General features: G+C 42.9%; 1 long non-coding RNA gene across 1 annotated transcript in view; it reads left to right on the top strand.

Annotated features, from left to right (window-relative positions):
* The window catches only part of LOC139828488 (uncharacterized), a 53,908-nt gene that overhangs the window by 15,646 nt on the left and 24,218 nt on the right, over positions 1–14,044 (top strand). The window contains exon 2 of the long non-coding RNA XR_011740164.1: positions 6,858–7,020. This is a non-coding gene — a long non-coding RNA (uncharacterized lncRNA). The remainder of the gene's footprint in view (positions 1–6,857; positions 7,021–14,044) is intronic.

Raw genomic sequence — 14,044 nt, 5'->3', positions numbered from 1 at the left:
ATTGTGTTTCCTTGACTTCTGTGGTCGGTTGGTGTCCCCTGCTTAGGTCTTAGCAGCCCACACTGTATGTGGCTGCTCTCCCCTGTGTGGTGTGATGTGTGTGCTCAACACTGGCATTGCGAGAGTGTTGGGAATAATGCATGAGGTATCTGCACCAACAACAAACTCCTCTGTCCATCCAGATGGACTACTCTCCAATCATCTCTTCCATTTCGAAAAGTATTAAGTCTGGCAACTGTTGCCTTTGGAACTTCTGATGATCAGAAACACCAGGTGCATTTTTGTATCATCAGGAAGTTAACAGTAAAAGTTGCTCTAGAGCTTCTCGGTTTTGTTGTGGTACCTGAGCAAAGGGATTTTTGGGAAGACCTGCAGTAAGCTGCCTTACATGTGCTCTGTGTGGCTCTTAGAGTGAATGGCAGAGAGGAGCAGAGCTCAGCCTTGCCACTTGAAAGCTTTAAGTGTCTCACAATAACCTGAATTTATAGCTATTTGGAAAGGATGCAACAGAGCAGAGCAAGTTGGGGAACCCCTGCTGGAGACAGAAATTCGACTTCAAGTAGCAGGCACAGCTCTTGCTGTGGTTGCTAGTGAGGAGCTCACAGCCTATATTATTTGATGGCTAAAAGCATCTTACAGCTGTTTAAACTTACAGCAGTTTGAGAGGAATGCAACAGAGTGGAACAAATTGTCTGTACGGGTGGTATGCGCCCATGCGAACCTGGGCTGTGCGTCCTGGATGAGCAAGTGTGCCCCTGTGGGGTTTGTCATCTCCAGGGCCACCTACCAGCAGCTGAGCTTGTCCCAGCAATCCTGAGCTGCAGGATTGGGACTTGGACAGTGAACAATGTGATTGTAAAAACAACAGCTTTAAGCAGAGGACATTGGCATTTGGAAAATGAAGAAGTAGGAACTCAACCAAAAATGCTTTTCTCCGGGGGAACGACGTGCCAAGGAACTGCTCTTGCATGAAATATCACCCCTGAGGAGCTCTTATCTAGGGCTGAAGATGTAGCTGTCAGGTTAAATGAGTGTGTCTGGGTCTGAGACAGTCTCCTTGCTGCAGGTGTGTGTGCAAGTCCCTTACGAGTCAGGACATATCCATTGGGCACGACAGGTAACAGCCAATGGCTTACCAAAGTGTGGAGTGCTACCTAGGGTGAGCTTAGCTAGGACATCTTGGAAGCAAAAGCATGCTGTAAGAACACATTTTAACTGAGACTTTAATTCCCTGGACTGACCATAGTGGAAGTGGCTTTAAAGGTATGATGAAGGGATTGTTTTTGTTGTTGTTGTTGGGAACACAGTTCTCTGCCAGCACACCCGGTAAAGTGCAGGGTCTTGGCTTTCCCTCCTGTTCTTTATGCTGATCTACTGCTTCAGAATGAAATCAAGGTGCTCTGTATAGTACTTTGGCCTTAAACCTTTGCAAACATTCAGCAATGCTTTAAAAAAAATGCAAACAAACAAGAAAAAAAAACACACAGTGATATGTGGTTTTTCCAATGTACCTTGAGAACTGGCGAGCGCATATTTTCAGTGTTTTCGAGCTCTTTATGGATCAGAGGTTCCAGAGATGTATCCAGGTTTAAATGAGGCTGAGATTGTCTTTTACGCATGTGGCCTAAGAAACCTGAATTTAAAGCAGGTATAGCACTGCAGCACCGGCAGTGAATCTGAGAGCTGGAAACACATCCAGGGAGCATCGTTCTCCCACCGCTCCCCTGTACAAAACGGCTACTCTTAATAGGAGAGAAATGCGAAAGCTTCTGCAGTAACCCCGGTTCATTCTCTGTATGGAAAAGGAGTACAGGGTGCCAGGAAAAGGCAGTTTAAGGGATCTCCACTGCTTATTGGTTCTGCTGCCTCTTGTGATTTTATTGGCATCATGGCATTTGGTGCTAATGCCACAGCTCTGGGGGAAATCTGAGTCTGTCAGTGTCTTGATACCTCTCAGGTGTGTGATCCTGTGGGAAAGTGGAAAGCTAAACATGAGATACAACTGCAAGTTAAGCAACATTTGGGGATGAAGGAGGGGGAAGCATTTCTGCAAAACATTTTTGAGGTTTAGGGACTTGGTTTGTGAACTCTGGTTTGATGACACACTTGCCAATAGGTCCAAAAAGAGTTTTATCTTTGTTTTCATTGCGATTTTGACTTGGGTGCAATTAGTCATCTGCTGTAAGTCTAAATCAGTGTTGTCATCTGGCCAATTTTTCTGTTTTGTTTCTACTACAGAGCTCTTTTTCTCTTCTCAAAGGTGGTATAAAAATGGTATGTACATCCTGAAAACTGAAAGAGTTAGCAGTACTTTGTGGAGAGCTGTTCAGTTGATGTGCTCGTGGCACACAGGAACTTAGGGGTCAAAGTTCTTCTAGAGGTGCTGAGGGCTATGGTCCTGCTGAAAGGTTAGTGAGAAATTCAACTATGCGTTTGTCAGAACACATAAAACTTGCAAAGACTGCAAATATGTGATGTCTGGGCTTTGGTGTTGACTAAGCACAGTGCAAATACAGGTTGGTACAAAAGTTGGAAACAAGAGGTTAGGTATGAAAAACTAAACCAAACCCAAGATGATGGAAAAGAGAAAAATGTCCTGGCAAAAAATATCTCTTTAATTGTTCGCTGACAAAAAAGACAACTTCCAGAAGAAATTGTCTCCCCAGATGCAACTGTGGAAAGAAACCTCATTACTGAACCAAAATCGCACAGATATTGTTGGCCGATAATAATGTATTAAGTATAAAATATATAAAAAGTCAGAAGAAGCTATGCTGTATTTTCTTCAGATTGTGACTCGCTTCCACAGATACTGGATGTTTACCTGGCTAGTGCCAGCAGGACTTAAATATATTTGCTTTTTGCAAATGAAATATTTGACTTGAAGGTAAAGGCTCAGGTTTATGAAGCTTTTCACTGCCAACAAAATGCCTGGGTGCCAAAGGGGCTGACTGCTCACTGGTCCTAGGGTGCAGGTAAAGCTGCTTTCTGAATGTCAGAGAAGATTCTGACTCTCAGGCATTGGCTGATGCTTCATCATTTTGGCATTTTGCTGAATATCGGCAGCAGGCAGGGAAGGGGCTTCTTGTGTCCCTGTCTGAGATGCACAACTGTGATTTCTGCTCTCCATCCGAGGTATGTGCCTGTGCAGGCAGCTGGACAGGAGCTTTCCCTCTGCAGACAGTGGCTCTCTGAGGTGTGCAGAGAATGATGTCTCTGCAGCCTTGTTTTCAGCTGTAGGCAGGTCTGGCTTTGTTTTTCAGGGGAGGCAAGGTGGCTTTCCTGCTGGGAGGGTCTTTCACTGCTGCCCTGTTCTGCTGGTATGCTGAGGTCAGTGAGTGTCCCCAGTTACAAGCAGAGGACCCTCAGTGGGACTGTGGGCTGGAGATGTGCTGCTTTTTTGCCCCTTCTGCCCCTGCTCTGAAGATCTGATAGAATAAATGCCTATGAGAAAGGATTTTTGCCCTGCTTCAGTGCAGTGATGAGTGACTGAGAAGCAGCAGTACCAGGGAGTATGAATGCAATTTTCTTTTGCATGATTTGGCTGAAGATCAGAAATGTGCTTCAGTGAATAGGAACATCGTTGATTAAAACAGCATGACGGTTGCTGCCATATTACAGCGGTATCTTGCAGTGTTGGTAGCTCAGATCTATCTTTTCTTCTTAACTTAAAGTTTAAACTCTGAAAAGAACGTAGGAATTTAAAAATCACCCTTATGCAGAACTTGAAGTACAAGCCAGACTGAGAGAGAAGCTATGGAAATGCATATTTGCTTTTCATTCACGGTTTTGTATCCAGCTGAAAGAGCTCTATGCAGCTTTAAATGCTGTTGCATCTCATCTGTAGCTGAATATAAACTGATGGTAACAGATTAGGTGTCAGGTATCTTGTGAGGGCAACTACCTGACAGTGACATATTATTAACAGCAGTTTAAATGATTGCACTTGTTTCGGAACAAAAAATGGAGTCCTGTCTATTTTTAACTGGAATTTCTGAACTATCTGATAGGAACTTGGTACTGGGGAGGCCTCTAAAGAAATAAATATTTTCTTCATGATGATCATGCTGCCATGGTCATGATGATTGTGTTTTATTTTTAGGTGGTGGTGTCAAACCAGAGCAATTGGTGGTTTCCTGGCACCACAGCACCCACCCCAGCAGAAGCCAGGGGACGGGGAGGAGCAGCATTTAGCAATACTCAGCAGTGGCTCTCACCACACCAGAGTGATTCACTCCCTAGCTTCTCTGTTAACCTGGTGGGTGGATCTACTACCACAGATGTCTTTGCTGCAGCAGCAGGACTGTCAGTGAGCTGCACTGGGACCAGATTTTGTGAAATAACAGACTAAAATGTGATGAGATTTTTACAGTAATGTTCGTGCTGCAAGGATCCAAAGGTCAGGGAGGAAAATTGCAATACCAACTTCAATTAGTAACTGAGAGTGGGAATGACTATCATTATGTGCCAGACTGTCCCTCCAAGCCATGTGAGAAGCCACTGCTCTTCTCCGCTGGCAGGTAGCGGAGCTGCCGTGGCTGCTGCGGGGCCAGGAGCAGCAGGAGGATGCTGCACAGTAAAATGAAAGCAGAGAGCCGGCGGCCTTCCTCTGCGAAGGATCTGTCATCCCATCATTCGTTCCCTGTCCTGATTCACCAGAGGCTGAATGTGAGGATCTTTGTTCACTGGGTTTTTGTTGCAGTGAGTTTGTTTTGTTTTGCTTTGGTTTGGAGTTTTTTAGGGGAGTTGAGAACTGACTAAGGGAGTCAGAAAAGATCTAGTGATTCAAAGAATCTTTTTTCAGTTGTTCATGCTGGAAAGTTCTTGTTGTTCTTTTTGTTTGTTTCCTTCGTCCCACCCCCACTCCACACCTCCAGGATGGCAGGAGATCCTGTGGCACTTTGTGCCAGCCCTTCAAGAGCTGGGAACTTGCTTGGGAGAAGGCTCAGGAATGGTGTGAAGATCTGCTGTAGAAATCCAGATGCATAGTTCAGGTGCACAGTAGGGATCAGGGATATAGTGTAAAGGATCCACAGAGGGATGTGCTTGACTGATGAGTGTTTCCTCCCACCACAGTGCTATGAAGGACCTTTGTGCCCAGGGCTTGTACCCTAAGGGACAGTCATCCCCTCCTGCATGGAGACCCCCTGGACATGCACCCTTACACCATTAACTTTGCACTGTCTGGACCAGACCCCCTTTCCTGTTTTTAGGAGGACCCCAAATTGTAAAACATTTTTGGCTTGTTTTCCTTCCTTGCGTGATGGGGACAGACCATGTCCTTACAGTGTTGCTTGGCAAGGAGACTTGGACTTGTCCTCTATGGGCTGGGCATTAACTGTACTGCCAAATGACTTCCTAGAGCTGGCTGCAATGAAGAGCTGTGCTGTCAAGCTAAGGTGGAAATAACAGAGCTACAGCTGGATGTCTCCTTCCCAGAAGCTGCAGCAGCAGAAGAGAGTGAGAAAAATGAGAGATAATTACAGACTGCTTTGCAATTATGGCAGGGAATTTAAATTGCCTGGTATAAAAGGAATGATTAGACAATGTTAATTGCTCATGACAGTGGTGTCTTTTAAAATCAAAACAGAGATTTTTTTTTTTTTTCTTCCTTTTTCTTCAAAATTTCTCAGGAAGTTTTTGGTGATGTTGGACTTTCCATTGCAGAATAATCTGAACATTGCTGCAGTGTCCTAATGATAAGACTTTTCCAAGCACTCAGCTTTAGAAATATTCTGTGGAGAGATGTTCATGTTCTGGGCACCAAACTGAGAAGAAAATAAAAGGGGGGGGGAGGGAAGTCCTCCTTCCTCCCCAGAGAATTAATTCTTCATAACTTTCGGAATCATAGTTAAAAATGTCAAATCTCTTCCCCTTAAGTTTGAAAGATGGAAGAAAGATTTGAAAATAAACATGGAAGAACACCTGGTTTGCAGGAAATTTTATGGAGAAAAGAGTTATCAAAAGCAGCTTGGTAATGCAATTTTTTTTTTTTTTTTTTTTTTTGCTATTGCCATTTTAATTTGTGTATTTTTTGTTAAAAATGCTTTCATGTATAAAATTTACATCTTGTAAGTCAAGGCTCAAATAGGCCAATATTAAGGATGGAAATGTTTATTTACTGACATACTGGGGACAGACTTTTTAGTAGGGCCTGTGGTGATAGGACAAGGGGATGATGGTTTTAAACTAGAAGAAGGGAGATTCAGACTAGATATAAGGAAGACATTTTTTACAGTGAGAGTGGGTAAAACAGTGGCCCAGGTTGCCCAGAGAGGTGTTGATGCCCCATCCCTGGAGACATCCCAGGCCAGGCTGGACGGGGCTCTGAGCAACCTGGACTGGATGAGCTTTGAAAGTCCCTTCCAACCAAAACCATTCTATGATTCCATGCTAACAAGTTTGGAACAATGTCATCTGGTTCTGAACTCAGCAGAGAGGAGTGAAACATCGCTGGAGTTGGGGTGCTATTTGTTTTCCATTAAGTATTTTGTTAGAACAATGTTCATTTGAATCTTGCTTTTCTTACTGTGGTTTTGTACAGGCATTCATCTGCCTCTTCCAGTGTTTAATATTCACATGCTGGAAGAGTAATTTAAATAGGTAATAGATACAGAGTGTAACCATTAAATCTTGTTCATAACAATGCAAACTATTGGATGGTGACAACTGCAAATATACGCCTGGCTTTGCAGGATGCCAACTCCTTGGCTTGGGACACAGAGCTCACCTTAAGTGACAGTAAACATTTTTATATTTAGAAGTTCACTGCTGAGCCAGACGAAGACAAAGAGCTGCAGCATTTCTTTTGTGGTTTTTGTGTTTTATTTTTTTTTTCCTCTCTTTGTTTTATGTAGAGGCCTTATGCGGACTGACGGCAGTCCTGGAGAGAGATCCAGGCTTGCTCAAGTGGGATACGCATGCAGCTTTTAATCAGAAACGACAGCTATAAAGCAGCACTTGTGCAGTACCTCTGAGACCTGTACCCTTGCTGGTGCTCACACTTATATGGAGGACGAGGTGAGCAGGATGCCTAGCAATAAGAGAATGATAACATTTGAAATTGCTGGAAGAAATGCAGGCATTTGTTTTTAAAGAGAGTTATTTCTGTCTATGTTTTTCTTCATTTCTGTCTTTTCTGTTCCTTCAGATAAGCTACATTGTCAAAAGGATGAGCTGTGAAGTGGGTTAAATGAGGTTTTCCTCTGAGGGGAAAAAACTGGAAGTGTCTTGGACCCATATTTTGTAGTTAAATGGATTATAGCTGTAAAAAATGGGCTGTAGCTAGACAATGAGTAAGGCTGGGTCACAAACTGGAGAAGCTGTGGGTGATTGAAGAAATCTGGAGGGTTTTTTGTGTTTGTGGTGTGTCTGTTTTTTAAGACTTTCTGGAGAGCTGAATAGCTTCAAGAGTAATGTCAGGTTGTTTTGGGGTCAAAAAAGAAAAGCTGAATTGCCACTGGAGGAATGTGTGGGGTTTGCTGTGTCTGGAAGAGCTCGTGAGCAGCGCTGGAGGTGCAGCGTGGTGTGGACACCCCAGAGGTGCAGCGCTCTGGGCAGGGGGGTGAGGGTGTCACCCCGACCTGGCTGTCGGTGTAATTCTGTGCTTGTGGGCGAGCTGCATGTGTCTAGGTGTCAGTCACACCTTCACTCTCATACCGTTTTAATGTTACCATATTTTAATTTGTCTCCCATTATTAATTAATGAATTGGATTGCCTTCAAATCAGGTCATTGTTTTTTCCCAGTACTGAACTGAAAACCATGACCAGGTCCTGTATCGAATGATACTTTATGCTGGGAAGTCATTGGAATGATTTGTGCACCCACCTTTGTGCTCATCCATTAGGGGAGGACTTCATCTGTTCTGTGCTTTGGGAAATGGGTATGCATTTATTTATCTGTTTAATTGGATTTTTGTGTGAGTGGGCTTTGTTAATGTTGCTGTATCACAAACTTTGCTGGCTTGCCATAGAAATCTTCCCAAAAAGAGTTAACATCTATTTCTGAACAAGATCCTCCAGACCAGACCCATCCTGAACAGTTGCGATGACCTGGGAAGTGGTTGTAGCCTCAGATGGGGTTGGCATTACAATCACAATAACTCAGCTATCATATTATCAAATTCTCCAACTGCCTGAATTGCTGATATCTCTTCTAAGCTTTCTCTAAGTGAAACTTCTGAGTCCCTGATGTAAGAAAAGCCTCTTAGTTATCTTTTTGGCAACTTCCATCAAAATTTCTCACTAAACTTCACAGCGTCCAGCTGCCTACTTGGCACTAGCTTTAGGGAGATGAGCCAGCACTAATACCAGCCCCATCAGGGTCCACGCCTGCCCTTGGGCTGCGGTGGCCAGTGTGATGCTGGTGGTGCTTCTGGTCCAGGAATGGACCCTTCCCATAAACACAAAAACAGGGTGTGAGTCAGCTGGCATGCTCAGCTCATGCTGCTGCAAATAAGCTCAGCTTTTCTGAAGGCTGGGCCCAAAGTGACAGCTTTTCCATTGCTGCAGGGACTTGACAGTCAATAGTAAAGATTGTAAAGTAACAGAAGTCCATAGTAAAGATTTCATCCTTGTGAAGCTCCCAAACAGTGACCTGTGTGAGGAGTCCCTGCTCTAGCCTGAAGTTACTGAAGAGCAGAAAGAAAATGTGTTAGCATTTAGAGGGTAACAATTTTCTGATATATATTGGTTGCATGAGCTAAAACCAAGAGGTACTGAATGCTTATCTGGGAAGTACAGCAGAAAATTGAACTTAAAGGGGATTTGGGAGAACTTCTGTTGGAAGAAATAAGTTCTGTTTTTATCTATGCAGTTTTCTGAAAATAAATGTACCCACACTCAGTGTTCCTTGAACTTTTATTCCCTTTTTTATTTCTATTCATTGTGGAAACTGGAAAACAGAAACTAATTTATTATCCTTGTTTAGCCAAAAGGACTTTCTAGAGGGAAGAAATGTTAAGAAATGTCTGATGTGCAAAGCCAGCAGGATTTAGCCTGAACTAGGACAGGGTTTTTCTGGCCTGGCATAGGCCTGGCCATTTCTCCCTCCCAAGGGTTTAACAGAGGGCTGAGATTTACCTGAACTCAAAGTTGAATCAGAACTGGATTTTGCCCAAACCAGGAAACAAGATTTGTAATTGTCTCAATAGATACAGTGTGATATAGCATAGAGGATACGGAAAACACAGCAATGGTTTGTGCTGATGTTATATAGAAGGAAGAAGAAACGTAAGCTGAGAGAAAACTTATTGGATAATGGAAATATCCAGTCATGATCTTACTGTTTGCAGTAGGGTAAACTGCAGCTACTCAGAACAAACATAAATGTCAGAAACCTAAGAGAGAGATGAGATCACCCAAAGGTTAGGTACAAAACCAAAGCAGCCTCAGTGGATTGAAATAAGCAGTCCTCATATCAAACGTTAAAACCTTTCTCTTCTGTCAGTTCAGTGCTAAATGGAAACAGTAAAACCAAATGCTAAAGTGAATGAAATAAAGCAGTGTATGTTTGGCTGCTTATTGCTGACAACTGGCCCTGGCAAAAAGGCTGAAATGGTTTAATGGGGCTGAGCAGGCTGCTGCATTCCTACAGTATTTGCAGTTCATGAGATTACTGGATTGTTGTGTAATGTATAAAAAGCTAATATTGTAGCTACAATACCAAGATGTCTGGTCAAGCCAGATGTGGAAAGATAAGATCAGAATGGAGGTATGGGACTGGTATATGGGGATGTATATTTCAGAGATTTTGTCCATTTACTCTACTGCTTGCAGAGAATAGAGACGATTTATTGCGGAGTCCAAAAATGCCATTAGTATGCTACATTTGAAATGCATACCCTAATCTTATTTACCATTGTCCTGTGTGAGGAATTTTAATTATTTTCTAATTTTTAAAGGAAAAATACCTCCCAGGGGTAAAAGACAAACAAAAGGAATAATGCTGCAGTAAACTAGCTTTCTTAGACATAAGCTTTCAGCAGTGACAAAAGACAAAATGTGGAAATGTGTGAGCAACATTCATTTTTTACTATGTTACCTTGTGGAAGCAGTATACAAGAGCTATTAATATTTTATTACAGAGATCTGTAACTGTGTTTGCAGTTGACTGATCTGACTGTATGACAAGAATTAAGCTGACAAAGAGGCATTTCTCAAGTAGAGGCCTGGCTTGCTTGTTTGTGTGTTTTCACGGCCAGTTGTGACTCTGTGTCAGCCAAGCCCCTATGCTGTTCTGCAGGGTTTTCCTTTGCACACCATTGTTCTTTATGTGCACATTGTGTGTGGTGAGGTGCTCAGAACAGAGAGCAATGTGCAGCCAAGCGCAGACGATGACGTTCTCTGCCAGCCCGCCTCTCGGAAGCCATGGTGTGTAGATGTGTTACTCTTCCTCAGTTCATGGTGGCTGGTTGGTGTGGAGTTGGTTTTGGTTTTCCCCTTGGTTGCTTGGCTTTTTTTACAGTAATACTTAATAGGCCTGATCCAGCTGAAAGTTCCCCACAACAAAAAGCCTCCTTTTACTTATCATTTTATGGAAGATGAGCAGAAACCTCAAGATCCTGAGTACATGGGTCCTGTTCGCTAGTTGCTCGAGGCTGGTGTGCTGGCTCGGGGCGCAGTGGGGCTGTGAAGCGTGTGGGCAGAGGTGATCTGTGCTCTGCTCCGGCTCTGTGACCCTGCGCATGGACGGTGGCTTTCTGTGTTTGGTTTTTTGTTTCTTCATTTTTCCAAAATTATATGATCTTAGGATAGATAAATAGATATATTTGTGTGAGTAGTCATGTTCAAGTCAGTGGGACCAAGAATAGCTCTTCTGGTGAGACTAGAGCTGATGTTTGCTAAGAGTAACTATGGTCGTGTAATTATGAAATTTTGTTGCTAACTGAGCGTGCCATATACACACTTTCATTTTTACTATGTTAATTTTCACTGTTTTGAGCTATCTTCTAACACAGTTGTCTGGTTCAAAAAATTTCCCCAAAGAAGCCTTTCATAATTTTCTCTGCTGCCTTTTTGAATCTTTATATAGGAAGAACCAGCATTCAGTCCCAAGCCCTTGGGATACAGTGAATTTCTCTGGCTCTGTATCACTGCTTTTCCAAGGATGAGAGTGCTAGATGGCTCATTCGAAAAACAGCAGCTGACAATTGCACTTAGTTTCAGACGGTGTTAAACTTCTGTTCCTCATTTACTTGAGTCTGTTGAAGATGTGTTTGATGTGAAAGACCTAATTCTGGTACAGTCCTGTTCTTGTAAGGTTTAGACTGTGCTGATGCAGAGACTTTGTCGCATACATAACAAGTTATTCCAATAATAATAGAAGAAAATAACTTTGAAAGAAACGCCACATATGCATGCTTAGAAATACTTGTATTAAGTTGAGGCAGATTGCTACAAGTTTCAAATGTCAAAGAAAATATCACAAGCTCAGCAAAACCAGATATATGCATATTTACCACAGGCCAAATAAGACCATCATGGAAACCTTTGAAGGGAGTTTTGTGTTGGGACACCTTTCTGTTGTAATGTCTCCTCTGTCAGTGTGGGGCCACTCTCAGACCTGAAGTTCACTGAGATGAGAAAGTTGAGACCACTCAGTTCTTGGAGAGCCCCTTTTTTCTCAGTATGTGTAGTGCTCCCCAAAATGAGCCCCAGTAGTAGTGATAATATTGCTCTGAGCTCAGAGGTGAATTTTGGTCTAAGTCAGGTTCACCTAGCTGTCTTTAAATAGTCCTGTGGAGACAAATGCTTAATGCAATGTAAGAAATAACATGTTAAGGGACTTTGAATCTTCACTTAGCCAGATACATTCCTGCTAACTGATCTGGCTGAGGGGAAAGGAGGACACTTGCATGAATAAGGCTGTCAGAAGATCTCTGACTTGCCTTAAAACCTGCTTCCTTGCCTGTAGGAACACAGGGGAAAGAAGAGTTAGGGTTTGAGAAAATACAGCAGCAACCCATCATGCCCAATGTGACCTTGGAAAGCAATTTATGCCCAAAAGTGCAAAGAATTTTAATGGTGATTACACAGAAATAGATGCATTGGGGCTGCAGTAGTTCTGTGCTTCACTTTTCCATCTTCTAATTGGGGGAAGTGGTAGTTCCTTATCTGTATTTCCCCCCTTCTAGGGTGTAGAGTGGTGAAAAACATTAGAGGTTGTAAAGTGCTTGAATGCTGGAAAATGTGGCTTCTCTGCATACCACTGATGTATTTCTAATGCCATAGTTGCTCTTAATAGGAATGTCTTCTCGTCATATGCCTCTTGCTTCATGGGCTCTTCACAGAATCCAGTACTTATCATTGGTTAAAGTTACTGTGATTTGATGTAAAACAGCCAAGCACCACTACTGTACTGAGACAGAACGAAGGCAACTGCTGGTGACAAACACTTCAAGGACACCAAGGTCATCTTGTTGTTGAAATGTAATCTAGCGCTGTGACACTGCTTTCCTTCAGGCTGTACTAAGTGTTGGGGCACAGCAGCCTTTGGCTGTTCACTTTCCAGCACTAGAGAAATACTGGTTTATATTTCACCTTTTGCAGTGTATGTTCCACTGTTCACTGGGGAAAACTATCAAAGGTGTGTACAAGAGAATCTGTATTAATATCTGGGCAGGAGGTGGGTTTGTGTGGGCTTTTGGACCTCTGTAGGAGTAACCTGGAGCATCCAGGGCAGCCTCCAGATGGATGAACACGGTGGCCAAAATCTGTGACTCAGTTTATATAAGGTTAAAATTGTGGTGTGTGCAGTACTCTGGTGCTGTTTCTTTTTTGCACATTGCAGCAGTATATTGTGCAAGTGAATTACCAAAATATCCTGGAGCCCACCCACAACTTCAGCTGAGAAAGGATTGTTTTCATCCTTTCCGCCCCCCCCACCCCCCCATCCTGCTGAGTCTACTCCCCCACAACTTAGTGGAGCAGGGATGTTTCTTCCTCTCCTGGCATAATGCAGCATGGCTCAGGAATATAGAACCAATTTGTCTGTGTGACAATATGAAAACTTGACAGAATTATAAAAATAGATTTATTTTTTTTTCCATGTAAGTGTGTATTATACTCTTCTCATCTGGATAAATACACAAAACTCAATGTAAATGCCCCTCAACATAAAGTGAAAGTGAGAGTTGGTTCCTTTAGGCATGGAATTATTCATTTTTAACTTTATACTGGTGCATGAAATTGCATGCAATTTGAGGGCTGATAAGGTATTTGTTTTTCCTTTAGACTGTAAATGCAACAGAGTTTTCAGACACTATTAACTCCTTTAAAAAACAATTCTCAGTGAATTTTGCACTTTTGAAGCATGCCAGAAAATTTATTCTCAAAACGGACACCATGTAATACTTGCTTATAGAAATCAAATGACATATTGGGAAGCTATAATAACAATTGCAGCACACAAAGGCAGGGCTTCATATTTTTCTAGTCTCTTCTCACCCAATGGTGGTGATTACAACTCTTCTTTCTCCCCTTGGGAGTACAATTCAGGGTGACCTTGTGACACTATATTTTTCCTGGGCTGCCACAGGGTAAGAAATTGTGTCATCCGATGGAGGTGCTTCAGAATTTCTCCAAATCCAAATACTGTCCAGGCATATGTTTTGTTCTGTTATCTCCCTTTCTCCTCAGCCACCCTCAATCCATGTTGTACTTATACATGAATTACATCCAGTTTGCAAAAATATTGACTACTACAGAATAGCCCTAGTTAGTAAGCAGAACCACCAGGCTGGAGAGAAGTGGGATTTTTCCCCTTCTTCTCTGTAGTGTTGATAACTTATTGATTCCAATTCCAGCTGTATAAGGTGATTTTCTGTGTGTGTTTTTCATGCATCAGTCTGAGCTCGGGTCCTGAGGCCGATAATTCCCTGCTTTGCCATCCGTCAGTGTCAGTGGCCATACAGATACAGTTTTGGGGGCAGTTGTTCACAGGGGCCATGCTGGCAGACGTGGGGGGCTGTGCTGCATCCCCTTCCCTCTCCTCAAATGGTTACAGCTGCAGAGGCCATTCCCCCCTGCTGCCTACCAATGCCT

This window comes from Patagioenas fasciata, chromosome 8, assembly GCF_037038585.1.
Source record: "Patagioenas fasciata isolate bPatFas1 chromosome 8, bPatFas1.hap1, whole genome shotgun sequence".
Classification (NCBI taxonomy): domain Eukaryota; kingdom Metazoa; phylum Chordata; class Aves; order Columbiformes; family Columbidae; genus Patagioenas; species Patagioenas fasciata.
This window is presented reverse-complemented; position numbering and strand designations above follow the sequence as displayed.